This window comes from Suncus etruscus, chromosome 15 (assembly GCF_024139225.1).
Source record: "Suncus etruscus isolate mSunEtr1 chromosome 15, mSunEtr1.pri.cur, whole genome shotgun sequence".
In the NCBI taxonomy this organism is placed as follows: domain Eukaryota; kingdom Metazoa; phylum Chordata; class Mammalia; order Eulipotyphla; family Soricidae; genus Suncus; species Suncus etruscus.
In genome coordinates, this window is record NC_064862.1 from 17004376 (window position 1) to 17017971 (window position 13596).

At 37.8% G+C, this 13596-nt stretch overlaps 1 protein-coding gene and 1 non-coding gene across 2 annotated transcripts in view; one reads left to right on the forward strand and one right to left on the reverse strand.

Annotated features, from left to right (window-relative positions):
* The window catches only part of LOC126031048 (sterile alpha motif domain-containing protein 5-like), a 1042808-nt gene that overhangs the window by 73700 nt on the left and 955512 nt on the right, over positions 1-13596 (forward strand). The window lies entirely within an intron of this gene.
* Positions 882-1014, reverse strand: LOC126031963 (small nucleolar RNA SNORA51). Its single transcript, XR_007503767.1, has one exon. It is a non-coding gene; the product is annotated as a small nucleolar RNA SNORA51 (small nucleolar RNA).

The window sequence follows — 13596 nt, forward strand, 5'->3', positions numbered from 1 at the left end:
GTGGCAAAAAGCCTACAGCAGCAAAAAATGGAATACAGGACAATTAATGAAATAAAAGCTGAAATGAAGAAATATATTAGCATTCTTACCCTTTTCTTGCTCCTCACCCTCTCTCCAATAAGCTGTAAGGAAAAATATAAAATTATGCTAACTAATAAACAATTGTGACTACATAAATTCTGTTGACACTAATTCCTTTGCTCCTTATGTGATGCTTTATGTGTTATTTTGAACTTGAAGAATAGCTAGTTTCCTGCAAAGTTGATCGTAAAGTGCCTGCCAATAAATAGATGTTATTTTTCTATTAGATTTAGTTGTAGAATTTTAGATTCTATCTATTTGTGTGTTTACTTGTTTAACTTGTCTTCCTTTGTGACATTGTAGGCCTCAGAAGGATAAAAAAAAAAAAAACATGTGGTTTCCACCACTATTTTTCCATGATTGGCAATAACAATAACAAAAAAGCTAATATAGATACCGATAGGGGTATAGTGTCTCGCCACTGGAGAGCATCTGGTTACTTTTATAGTATTTTGTTTATATGTTTGTTTTGGGGCCACCCTAGCAGTGCTTAAGGATCACTCTTGGTGGGGCTGGAAGAATTGTATGTCGTACCAGGGATCCAGCCTGGATTTGGAACATGCGAGGCAAATGCCTTACCTGCTTTTCTATCTCTCTACCCTATCTTCTGGCATCTTGTTTTCTTTCTTTTTATTTTATTGTATGTGGCTGTGCTCAGAAATTACTCCTGACTGTGCTCAGAGGAGCGCATGGGGTCCTGTGTACACGTGCAAGACAAACACCCTACATGCTGTGTTATCTCTCTGGTTCTACTTTTATATCAGTTATAAGACTCAGTAGAACTTTCTGGTTATTTTTTTCGTCCCCCCCCCCTTCACAATACAGACTAGGCAAAGGGCCTGGGTTGAGGTGTATATGGGGTGTATTTACTGTACCTCCTCTTTCTATATAGTCAGTATAAAGAACACAGCCTGTGGTAAGCATTGGGAGGCCTTATCTTTTCTACTTTTTTAAATTTATATATATATATATATATATATATATATATATATATATATATATATATATATATATATATATATATATATATATATATATATATATATAAATCTTCACCAGTGCAACAATCCCATCACCAATATCCCAAGTGTCCTTCCTCCCCACCCTACACCAGCCTGTGCTCTAAACAGGCTTTCTTTTATTTTCTCTCTCTTTTTTTAACATCTTTTTCTTGACACTGTCATTATCTTCCCTTTCTTAATTGGCTGAACCTCCTAGAATGTCCATTTCATCTCTAAGTATCTCATAAGACATTGAGCTGAACATTGAAATTTCCTTTCTCATACGAACTGGAACCTTTCCATCATTGAAGCTTTGCATTTTTCCAAAGCAAGTTCTGGATACCATTTTCCCATTCCTTATGTTTATATGCATTATCTACATTTCTTATTATGAGAGACAATTTACCTTTAGGTTTCAGAAAATGGAAGCAAAGAAGTTAAGTTGAATCAAACAAGAGTGAAAGACACGAATGGGGTGCAAAGCAAAGAAGATGTTTAAAATCATCTATGTTATTAAGAGGAATCAGTCTTTGACAAATAGAGAATCTTGAGAGGATGCTGACACATAGATTTTATCTAATTTGTTTTATTTATTTATTTTTGGTTTCTGGGTTGCACCCGGTGATGCTCAGGGGTTATTCCTGGCTATGCACTCAGAAATCACCCTGGCTTGGGCGACCACATGGGATGCCAGGGATTGAACCTAGGTTCTTCCTGAGTCAGCTGAGTGCAAGGCAAATGCCCTACTGCTACGCTATTACTCTAGACATTTATTTTATTCTATTTTTTTATTTTTTGGGTGGATCACATCCAGCAGTGCTCAGGGGTTACTCCTGGTTCTTTGCTCAGAAATTGCTCCTGGCAGGCATGTGGGACCATATGGGATGCTGGAATTTAAACCACCATCCATTCTGGATCAGCTGCTTGCAAAGCTCTGCCACTGTGCTATCTCTCCCACCCCAACCCAATAGATAACCAGACTATTTCCTCAATACAGGTATTCATTTAAGTTCCCTGTATTTTCTTTAAGTTTGTAATATGCTTTTGAGGTAAAGTTTGGAAGATTACTACATCATAGCCTTCTGATCCAGAAAATATTATGCTTTTTATTAGAATTATTTAACTTATAAAGTGGCAAGTGAGTTAGAGGAATAGGTTATTCCCTCTCCCCCTACATCTTTGCAATTGATTCATGGAAATATGGACATGAGTTTCTCAGGACCCTGTTAGGGAACTCCCTGTTTTGTTTAAGTTATAAAATTCTTCTTAAGAGTGTCCCATTTTATAAGGAGCTTCTCAGACTCAAAGAATCAGGTTCCTATAAAGCCCTCTTACATTAAAAAACTTAATTTTTCCAAATAGTCTAATAACCCTTTCTTATGAAGAATAGTTTTTAAATGAAAAAAATTGCTGAATAAATAAATATCACTGGGGAAAGTACCTTATTTCCATTTCAGAAGTTTATACAGTAACGTATGTGATCAGACAATGGTTATATACAAATTTTTAGAATACCTATCTCACTACTTTGAATACTTGGCTCTTTTTCTAACCACCTCTGCTTTTCCAAGCCCAAGATTTCAGACATGCCATAAGGAATCCTGGCACGGTCATTGCTTTTGAGAGCTGGGAACAGGCAACCTGGTGCTGGACCCAGCTTGCTCACTTGCTGGCTGTGCAACCTTGCACCAGCTAGTTTGTTTTGTCAAGAGCCAAGTGTCCTTATTTAGTGGAGTCACTTCTTAGAAGCTTAAGGAGAGTAGAATAGTGACAGTATAAATTTTGAAGTCTAGCTGTCAGGGTGTGCATTCCAGCCTCATTACAATTCAGCACTATGAGAAGCATGGAAAAAGTTGACATGTCTAAACGTTCTTAGACTCAAGCCTTGTACGTGAAAAGGACTCAGTACATGTTAGTAATTGTTGCTGATGCTTTGAGAACTAAATATGACCTAATGCAAGTGTGTAAGGCCAGTTAGATCTAATAAATAAGATCAAGTGGATACTGGATACTGGCCTGGCAAGTCTTAGAGCTGATGTTCCCTAATCCTAGCAATCGTATTTTCATCAAAGATATTCTAAAAATGTGCATGCAAATTTTTGGATATATGAGCCTCTATTTAGAAACTCTGAGCAGGTACTATAGTCTAGCTCTAAAAGACTGCTCAGGGCTGCCAAACTGCAGTTTAAGAAAAAATCCAGCAGAATGCCAACACATTTGAATAAGATGCAGATATGAAAATCACTGGCTCTTTGAGGCTGCATAAAGATTCTGCTAAATTAGCAATGCAAAGGAGGGAGGTCTTACTTATCCTGTTTATTTGAAGTCAGAGCCAAACTCCTGAGGGTTTAATAGACCTATATACTTCATGAGTTTTTTTCCAGTAGAGAAAGATTATATTTATCTCTTAAACAGCCCATTGACATTTTCTCATATAAGTTGGGAGAAATTTTATTTCTTTCACATCCTTCCGAGAATGTGTAACTTCAGTGGAACATAGGTCTTTCTGTGATGAACATATGTGACTGTAATGTGTTATGTGTCATCCCTGAGCCCTGCATGTACCAGAACTCAGTGAGTGGAGTCAGTCCTACATCATATTTTAAATTCCAGTTTCTTGATTATTTGCAATAAAATTCCATTATAAGAAGACTATTTGACTTCAGAAGTCAAATATATATGTATATATATGCACACACCAGCAGTACTCAGGGATTATTCCTGACTCTATGCTTAGGGTCAGTCCTGGAAGGGCTCAGGGGCCATTGGGGGTGCCAGAGATTGAACCTGAACTGACTGTATGCAAAGCAGACCTCCTGTTTCAAGTATTATTCCTTTAATCCCCAAATTAATTTTTGTAAAAGCTTTTCATAGTGATATGAAATATTATATTATTTAGGTCATAAATAATATTATCCATGAAATCATATTTTATTCAAATATTTTTTTATTTATTTTTTACTCTTGATTGAGCTTAGAGACCATTCCTGGCAGGACTCAGGGGACCAAGGATTGAGCCAGGTCAGTCACATGTAAGTGCCCTGCCCACTCTATCTCCACTCCTAGAATATTGTCTTCTGACCCACATGAAGATAAGTTGTAGTACAAACCATACCCACCATATAGTTGAAATGGGGCTTTTTATTAACTTAGAAATGAAAAAATTTCATTCCTTTAATTAGTTTTACTTAGAATAAAGTTGTGAGAATCACTTTGGTGTTTTGGGGGAATGCCATAGCCTATTATCCTGTAACTTTTAGTTTTGTAGGGCTCTTTCCCTAAATTTGTATGCCACCTGTTTCTGGAAAATTAAAGTCAGAACTCCTGAGCTCCACGAAGGATGACCAACCCTGTTTATCTGAGAAGAGAGAAGCCTCAGAATTAAGGCAGCCATAGCAACAGTAAGAGATGAGAGTTGGAATTGGAAAGGAAGACATAAGTTTTCATTCTCGTTAGGCCCTTGCATGTCTTACCCTTCATATTCAAAGGCATGCTCAGGAATTGTCTAAACACAGTTTCACTGGGTCTGATATGAATAGTACCAATCCCCAGTGGCTCCCATGGATTCTTTCAAGGGAAAGGATTTTTCCATTCCACCATACAAGTGAGAGGAGAGGCAGCTATAATAAAAGGAGGCCAATGCTAGAAAATGGATGGGAGCACTCTAGAAGCATCAGACATAGTAAGTGTACAAGGAAGGCTCTGAGAGGATGAAGCATGCAAGTTAAGCTGCTAGCAGCCCAACCCAGGAGTTAGGTTCAGGGAAATTTTTTTTTTTTGGTTTTTGGGCCACACCCGGCGGTGCTCAGGGGTTACTCCTGGCTGTCTGCTCAAAAATAGCTCCTGGCAGGCACGGGGGACCATATGGGACACCGGGATTCGAACCAACCACCTTTGGTCCTGGATCGGCTGCTTGCAAGGCAAACGCCGCAGTGCTATCTCTCCGGGCCCTGGTTCAGGGAAATTTTAAGAATGAAATTCAGACATGTAAAGCTCTACACACCAATTTTCCATTCATAATTCTAGACTACTTTCTTACTATGCCCCTATTCCTTTTTCCAATCCCACTGCTCCTGGTGTCCAAATACCATGGATCCCACTGATTTCTGTCTTTTCCTATCTCAGCTTCATAAAATTGTAAGTCTTAGGAAGATTAGAGTTTGCTGATCTATATTCCTCTCACTGAGTAAAAATATAAGCTGTTTTCTCCTTTCATTCTTTTTCTCTTGGATTCGGAGATTTTATCTAGAAGGATGGGGCCAGGGTGGATTGAAGTGATGCTGATGATTATGAGTTAATTGGGAGACACTGGCAAAAGTGCTTCACATTTTTGTCTATCAGTGTGCTCATCTGCAAAGCAGAGGTAATAAGATCCATTGAAAGGTCGACAGAGGAGTGGGGGAGGAAACATGCAAAGTGGCTGGCCTAGTCTCTAATAGAGAGTAGACATTAAATATGACCCAGAAATCCCATTTCTGATCAGCTACCCCCAAAACAAAAAGTTCTACTTTACATTTGTACATTGTGGCACTGTTCACAATAGCCCATATCTGTAAACAACCCAACTATCCAAAAACAGATGGTGCATGTACACAATAGAATACTACTCAATTCTAAGAAAAGATAAAATCATGCAATTTGTCACTACATGGATTAAATCAAAAGGTATCATGCTGAGTGAAGCCAGTGAATCTGAATGGTAGATATAGAATGATCTCTCTCTTATGTAGACTATAAAAACAAGAGAACAAAAAATAGCCAAAAGTAACAGAATCTAAGAACAAGTCTATAGACAGGGCAGAAGGGAAGAGGGAGGGAGGACCCTGAGACAGTGGGGGAGGGAAACTGCAGTAGAGGGTCTAGTGTCAGAGTACTGTATGCATAACACCTTACCATTGACAGTATTGTCAAGTTGTAAGTAACAGTGACTAAAATAAAAACAATAAATATGGTGACAGAGACATTACAGTGGTTAAGGCACTTTCCTTGTTTGCAGCCAACCTGGGTTTGCTTCCTAACATTCTATATGGTCCTCTGAGCCCTGCCTGAGTGCAGAGTCATGAGTGATCACTGAGCATCTCTAGGTGTGGCCCAGGAACCAACCAACCAACCAACCAACCAACCAACCAACCAACCAACCAGACAACCTATCTACCAAACAAACAAACAACAAACAAACCACACACACAAAAATAGATGTAACAGCTGGTATTATAGTTTGTTTTTCTGCTCTGTCTGGGATCTGAGACATCAGAATCAGTATCCCTCAGTGTCAGGATCTTGAATCTCCTTACCACATAGGTAGGATCATAGGTTCCCAAGGCTAGATGGCAAACTTCAAAAGTTCTACAAAAGAGTTTTGGGGTGCTGCAGAGATAATGAAGGGTTTCAGAACTTTCTGTTTATGTCTATATTTTAAGGAGAAAAAAAATGTGTGGTACAGAGAAGGGAATGACTTCACGAGAACATTAATGGCCAGAACTTGAATCTAGCACATACTCATTCATTACTTTTGTTTTTGCATGGCTATCCTGTTTATTATTTTTAACATGATATCTTTATTTAAGCACCATGATTACAAACATGTTTACAGTTGGTTTTCAGTCATAAAAAGAACACCACCCTTCACCAGTGCAACATTCCCACCACCAATTGCTCCCCATATCCTTCCTCCTCCACTCCCTGTCTATATTTAAGACAGGCATTCTACTTCTCTCACTTGTTACCATTGTCATGATAGTTTTTAGTGTGGTTATTTCTCTAACTGCACTTACCACTCTTTGTAGTAAGTTTGATATCATGAGCCAGTTCTTCCTGCCCTCATCTCTATTGTCTCTGGATATTATTACAATACTGTCTTTTAATTTTCTTAAATTCATAGGTGAGTGAGTTTATCACTCTCGCTATGACTTATTTCACTCAGCATAATAGTTTACATGTTCATCCATGTATAAAAAAATTTTATGACTTCATCTCTCCTGATGACTTCATAGTATTCCATTGTGTATATATATACCACAGTTTCTTTAGCCAGTCATCTGGAAGGGCATTTGGGTTGTTTCCAGATTCTAGCTATTATAAAGAGTGCTGCAATGAATATAGGTGTGCAGAAGCATATTTGTGTTCTGTTTTTGTGTTCCTACGGTATATCCCTAGGAGTGGTATAGCTGGATTATATGATATTAATTTCCAGGTTTTTTTTTTTTAGGAATCTCCATATTGTTTTCCATAAAGGCTGGACTAGACAACATCCCCACTAGTAACAAATTAGAATTCCTTTCTCTCCACATCCCTCCAGCACTGATTGTTTTTGTTCTTTGTGATATGTGCCAGTCTCTGTGGCATGAGATATACCTCATTATTGTTTTGATTTGTATCTCCCTGATGATTAGTGATGTGGAGCATTTTTTCATGTGCCTTTTGGTCATTTGTATTTTTTGTTTGAGGAAGTGTCTGTTCAATTCTCCTCATTTTTTGATAGGGTTAGATGTTTTTTTCTTTTTAAATTCTGTCAGAATCTTGTATATTTAAGATTTTAGTCCTTTATCTGATGTGTATTGGGTGAATAGTTTCTCCCATCTTGTGGGTGACCTTTGTATCCTTGTCACTATTTCTTTGAGATGCAGATGCTTCTCAGTTTAATATTGTTCCAGCTGTTTTATCTCTGCTTCCACTTTTTGGAGAGTGATGTTTCCTCCTTGAAGACAACTTCATTCATTGCTTTTATGATCATTGAGAAATATTCTGTATCATGTTAGAAAAAAGATAAATATACAGTAAGAAATTGAATAGCCCTGGCTGCCTGGCCCTACCAGAATTTATCTAAAGTCCCTTGGAAAACATAATATATAAATTAACATTTAGATAAATAAATGATAGATAGTTTAGGATAGTGGTACAGGGATATGGTGGAAGGAATGGAAATCTACTTTAGTTTCAGGGACCTAGAAAGATTTTCTGCTTGGTCAATACATTCATTTTGTTCTTTATGGTTAATATGTGTGAAATTGTAACGAGCAGTTTGCTTTCTTCAAAGGTGCTAGGTATCATAGGTGTGCGAAATCATAACCGTTGGCTTTATTCAGAGGCGCTAGGTCATTGGTATTTGTAATTGGTTGAATGGCATTCTTTTCAGCCTTGTCTATGTTGTAAAGGTTTTAACAGAAACAGATGACTCAGATACAATTTCAGATAGCAAAACCCAGCAAAAACTTGCTCTCTTCTCAGTAATAATCTCTCGTCTTTGCTTTCCTTCTCGATGTCCAAAGGCATAGAAAAAAGGTTCATTGTGATCATCTTTTTTTTTCTATTTTTCCTCTTTTAGTATTTGTTTAAGGGCTGCACTTAGTGATGCTTGGCATGAAAGTAAAGCAAAAATAAATAAATAAATAAATAAAAGAGAGAATAGCAGGAACAAAAGAGGGAAATGCAACTAAGAGCACTTCTATTTTCCAGTCTTAATTAGTCCATTTGTGTAATATCTGTCCACTCTGGTCTCCCCCTCCTGCCACTCATCTTTTCCTCATTTCTTTGCTTGTTAAGACTCTATCAGAGGTTAGGTAAGAGCAGAAGGAGAGGAATGCAATAGTCACTTTCCCTTTTTTTATTAACAGCTCTTGTAAAAGGTTTTGGTGGCAGAGAAGATTGAAGCAGAAATGAGATTTTAACGAAGTTTACGGTTAATGCCATTGACTTTAATTATGCCCAGTTCTGAGCAGCAGAGATAATTGAGACTGAGTTTATTTTACACATTTTCATTTAAGCCATTATGTTCCAAAGGCAGGTATTGGTAAATAGCTGTTTCACTTTAAAGTCTATTGCTAAGCGGATTTTGTAGAATTATGATGATGGCTGCTTGCAACAGTGAATGCAAAAAAAATACTAAATGGTAGGATGAGAGGGGAGAGAGTTCAGAGCCCAATTACAGCTACTCTCCAGAAAGATACTGTAAATGCTCTTCACTAACACTGAGTTCATCAGAAATTGTCACCAAGTGGCATTTTTCTGACCTTGGGTAGTATGAGAAAAAAGGGAGGATTCTCTCTGTAGATTGTCAGGTAATTCAAGAGTGTGAAGAGCTCTATGGAAGTTCATGAGAAAGGGACAGTTACTCCCCGATTATTTTTCAGACTCCAAGTGCTTTCTTTGAGCTGGTAATGTTTGCCCTCCACCTCCTGCCAGTGGTGACAGTCTTGTTTACCAGTCTCTTTCGCATGGCCCTTTTCTAATCATATATACAAAATAGAACTTATTCTATTTGTCTGAAACAGTAGAGAAAAGCTCAAGGAAGCTCTTATTTTGTATGGAAAAATAATCTTTGTCTATTGCCTCTGACCTTGCTCTGCTTGTTTGACACACAACCACACAACGTAGTATGTTGTTTTACGAAATGATCTAGCTCTGTAATTCACTCCACCACACATCACAAGCAAACACTCACAGTGTTTGCAAGATTTCTGCAATGCTTACGAACATCATGAGATCTCTTCTGTATATTCATGACAAGAAGCCACATTACTATGGAAACTGTGCAGAATGTTCTGTGTGCACAGTATAACTTAATGCTCACTCGTCACCATGAGGTGGAAACTCTTATATGCCCATCCCCATTTCATGATTCACAGTTTAAAAGGACATTCCTGAGATCCAGCCAATGGAACCTATAGTCTCTCTGGAGTCTTTGGCATGGCTATTAGTTTTGCTATTCTGTCTTCCCTAGACAGGTAGTGACAGCACAGTGGTAGGGTGTTTACCTTGCACACGGCCAATCCAGGATTCAGGACGGACCTTGGTTCGATCTCTGGAGTCTCATATGGCCCCCCAATCCAGGAGCAATTTCTGAGCTCATAGCCAGGAGTAACCCCTGAGCGTCACAGGGTGTAGTCCAAAAAGGAAAAAAAAATGGAAGAAGAAATAAAATAATGGGGCTAGAGTGATAGTACAGTGAATAGGGCTCTTGTCCCGCTTGTGGCCCAGCTTGATCCCCAGCATCCAAGAAGGCCCCCCAAGCACTACTAAAAGTAATTCCTATGTGCAGAGCTAAGAGCAATACTTTTGCATTGCTGTGTGTGGCCCAAACACCAAAGAAAAAAGAGGTACTCTGCACTTTGCACTGGTGACTCTCATTTTCTACTCCCTTTAAGTTGTGGTTGCACTATTAATTTTTAACTTATACTGAGTCATTCATACATCACATGCCATATTTTTCTGCAAATATGGTAATAATCTACATTATATGCAGTCAGATATTCATATTTTTGTTTTGTTAAGATAGATTCATGTTTTGTTAAGATAGATTCATAAGCTTACGGTTGGTGATTTTATTGGTCTTGGAGGTTAAAGAAAATATATTTGTGGATATATTTATGTTGTTTACTGTAACTCTTCCATGTTTCTAGGCTCTGAGGAAAAACATTCAAGTAAAGGAGAAAACTAAAAAATAAGGTATTTTAATATATCTTTTACCACCATAGTTCAATAACCTATGCCTTTTTATCTTACTGCATTTAATACTGAAAAAAATAATTTTTTTGTTTTTGGGTCACACCCAGCAGCACTAACAGGGGTTACTCCTGGCTCTATGCTCAGAAATCGCTTCTGGCAGTCTCGGGGAACCATATGGGATGCTGGGTTTCGAACCACCATCCTTCTGCTGTAAGGCAAATGCCCTACCTCCATGCTATCTCTCTGGTCTCCAATACTGAAAAAAATTTTATGAGAGTTTCAAGATATTTTACCTCAATGAGATTTTTAAACAATTATTGAAAAGTATATATTGACTACATGTTATTAGACTTCTTTGTATTTTCTTACATCCATATATGCTAGACTAGCAAAATTTAACAAAAAGTGGAGACTAATGCCTATTTCAACATATATTTTTTTCATAGAAATGGAATTTTAATTTTCTCTAAGAATGTTATTTAAACATTCTACTTGGGCAAAGACTTTTCAAACACCAGCCTTTCTCTCTCCCAAATGATTAATGTGCTGTTGTTGAAGACTCCTTAATGTTATAAGAATGATTTATAAATGTCACTAGGATTTTACCACAGTCATTTGCATTTTATGAAATTTAACATTTCACTGAAATTATAATTTCTCATTTCCTTGACAAATATGGCATTGACTAAAATCTGTACATTTGTGCTTTCTCTGTAAGGGTCTGTCTGGTTTTATTTACTCTGGAATAAAATGTTTTGTGGATTCATCAGACTAGACAATGGGATTTTTACTTTAGATTTACTCAGAGCTTTGTTTGTTCAGAAAGCTTCATATTTGGTGCCACATGCTTCAAGTTTCAAATAGATTGTTAATCTTCCTACTTAGAGTGTGAGTCACAATGAAGTGGGTGAAGGGTGAGAAGAGTGGCCAGCTGATCACTGTGTAGTTAGTCAGTAAGTCTTGAAGAATATTTATCATACATCTGGGCCTTTAGAAAACCAGAATTTTTCTCCATTACAGGATTGTTGATTTTTAGGATTAATTAGTAGGGTTATTAATCCAAACAATTAAATTTTCTCCTAAGAGTACAGCTGTCTGATTAATTAACCTATTAATTAATCAGTGATTTCTCCAGATGTCTGTTGAGATACTGTCCCGAGAGCACAGCTGGGATGTATTTTCCAACCATGAATTAATCCCTTTCACTTATTCAACTGTACAGGAAAGGAGACCATTTATCCAGAGAGCTTGTTGTGGCTTTGCTGTGAGCAAAAATCTATTTGTAATTATTTTAGGTTCTCCTTCTCACTCACATATGTGACATACTTCTGTGTCATGAATTGATAACGTTTGATAAAATCTTAATAGCTTTTTAGATGTATTTTCTCTTGCCCTACTGGAAAAGTCTCCTTACAAAATTTAACATTGCTGTGGAAAACAGACGAGTCATCACATTTAGAAACATGATTTATTTATTTCAATAAAGCACAGAAATTATACTGATATTTCTAGTCATATAAATTTCATGACTGTTTTAAGAACCACTGTTTTCTGAAGCAAAACTAGGGTGGTAAACTGCTTTCTAGAAAGTCATACTTCAGATTCCATACTTGAAATTCCAGTCACCTAGATGGGCTCCTCTGTGATGATAACTGGGGGGGGGGGGTCCCTGGGAATTCAGTGTCTGACAAGCTTCTACATGACTTCCTTCTCCAGATGGAGACTGACTCTGGCCTCTGCTCACCTTGACTCTGCTCAGATCCCATCAACCTCTGCTCTTCCTAGTTTTGCTGGTCTCCTTCTGCTGTATGACTATTCTTCCTGCTGGCCAGTGGAGTTTATGATGGATTGGAGCTTTAGGATATTTTTTGTCATGGTGGAATAGGACTGTTTCTGTCCTATGTGAACTGTTTAAGTGTGTGTGTGTGTGTGTGTGTGTGTGTGTGTGTGTGTGTGTGTGTGTGAAACTATGTAATACAGCAGAAAACAGAATTGAAATTAGAATCAGAAAGACTAGGATTTAAAATATTTATTTCTCAAGAGTTGGAGAGATAGTAGACTGGATAGATGCTTGCCTTCATCTGGCTAACCAGGGTTAATACCCCAGTGCCCCATGATTCCCACACTCCCATGAAGAGTCCTGAGCACAGAACCAGGAGTTTCCCCTGAGCACTGGTGTGGCACCAAAACTCAAACCAAAATGAAAACATGCATTCCTCAAGTGTCTACATAAATTAGAGGTTAATGATACCCTTGCTGCCTTTATAATGTGCTTCTGTGATAATGCATTTGAAAGAGTAAACTTAATCCAGGCTCTTCTTTGCATACTTTGCCTTAAATGCCCCCCGCCCCATAGTTAATATTTTCTTCTGTGCATCAGATATTTGGGCTCATTCATTCACTTGGAACTTGCTGTGCATCTATGAGGTGGCCAACATTATATTTAGTTATGTCTTCATGTGATAATTCAGGAATACAAAGGTGTACATACATGGAGGAAGAAAAAAATTTCTCAGAAGCATTCAAACTCATTGGTATCTATGATCATGGATGCTTAAAAATTTAAAATGGTAAAGGCCAAAGGCTATTCTCCGGGAATCAGAAACACTTCAAAGAAGAGGAGAAGGAGATAAATACTGTGAAAACAGCAATGTACAAGGAGCACATGTGGAGAGCAGAGAGGGAGGAGAACCAGGAGAGAAAGAAGGTCTTGATGGGTGGGTTACAGAAACCAGGAATGAATTCTAAGAAGTGATCAGATTGACAAGAGACTATGGACTCTATAGAGTAGATTGGATTTACAGTTGAACTGTATTGGACCCTAACCTTAAACCTGATAGGGTTGTGGTTAAGAATGACAAGGGCAGGGGTGTACTTTCCATTATTGAAACCCAATTACAAATATGCTTGTATTCCTGGCTCTTAAATAAAAATATGATTAGGGGAAAAAAAAAGAATGAAAAATATCATTGGCTGAGTAGTGACCTGGAAGGAGCAGACACAGATATTCTGAAACCAAGTGTGGCTTTAGTGGGTGAATGACAGTAAAGGAGGCAAGAAGGAGGAGCTA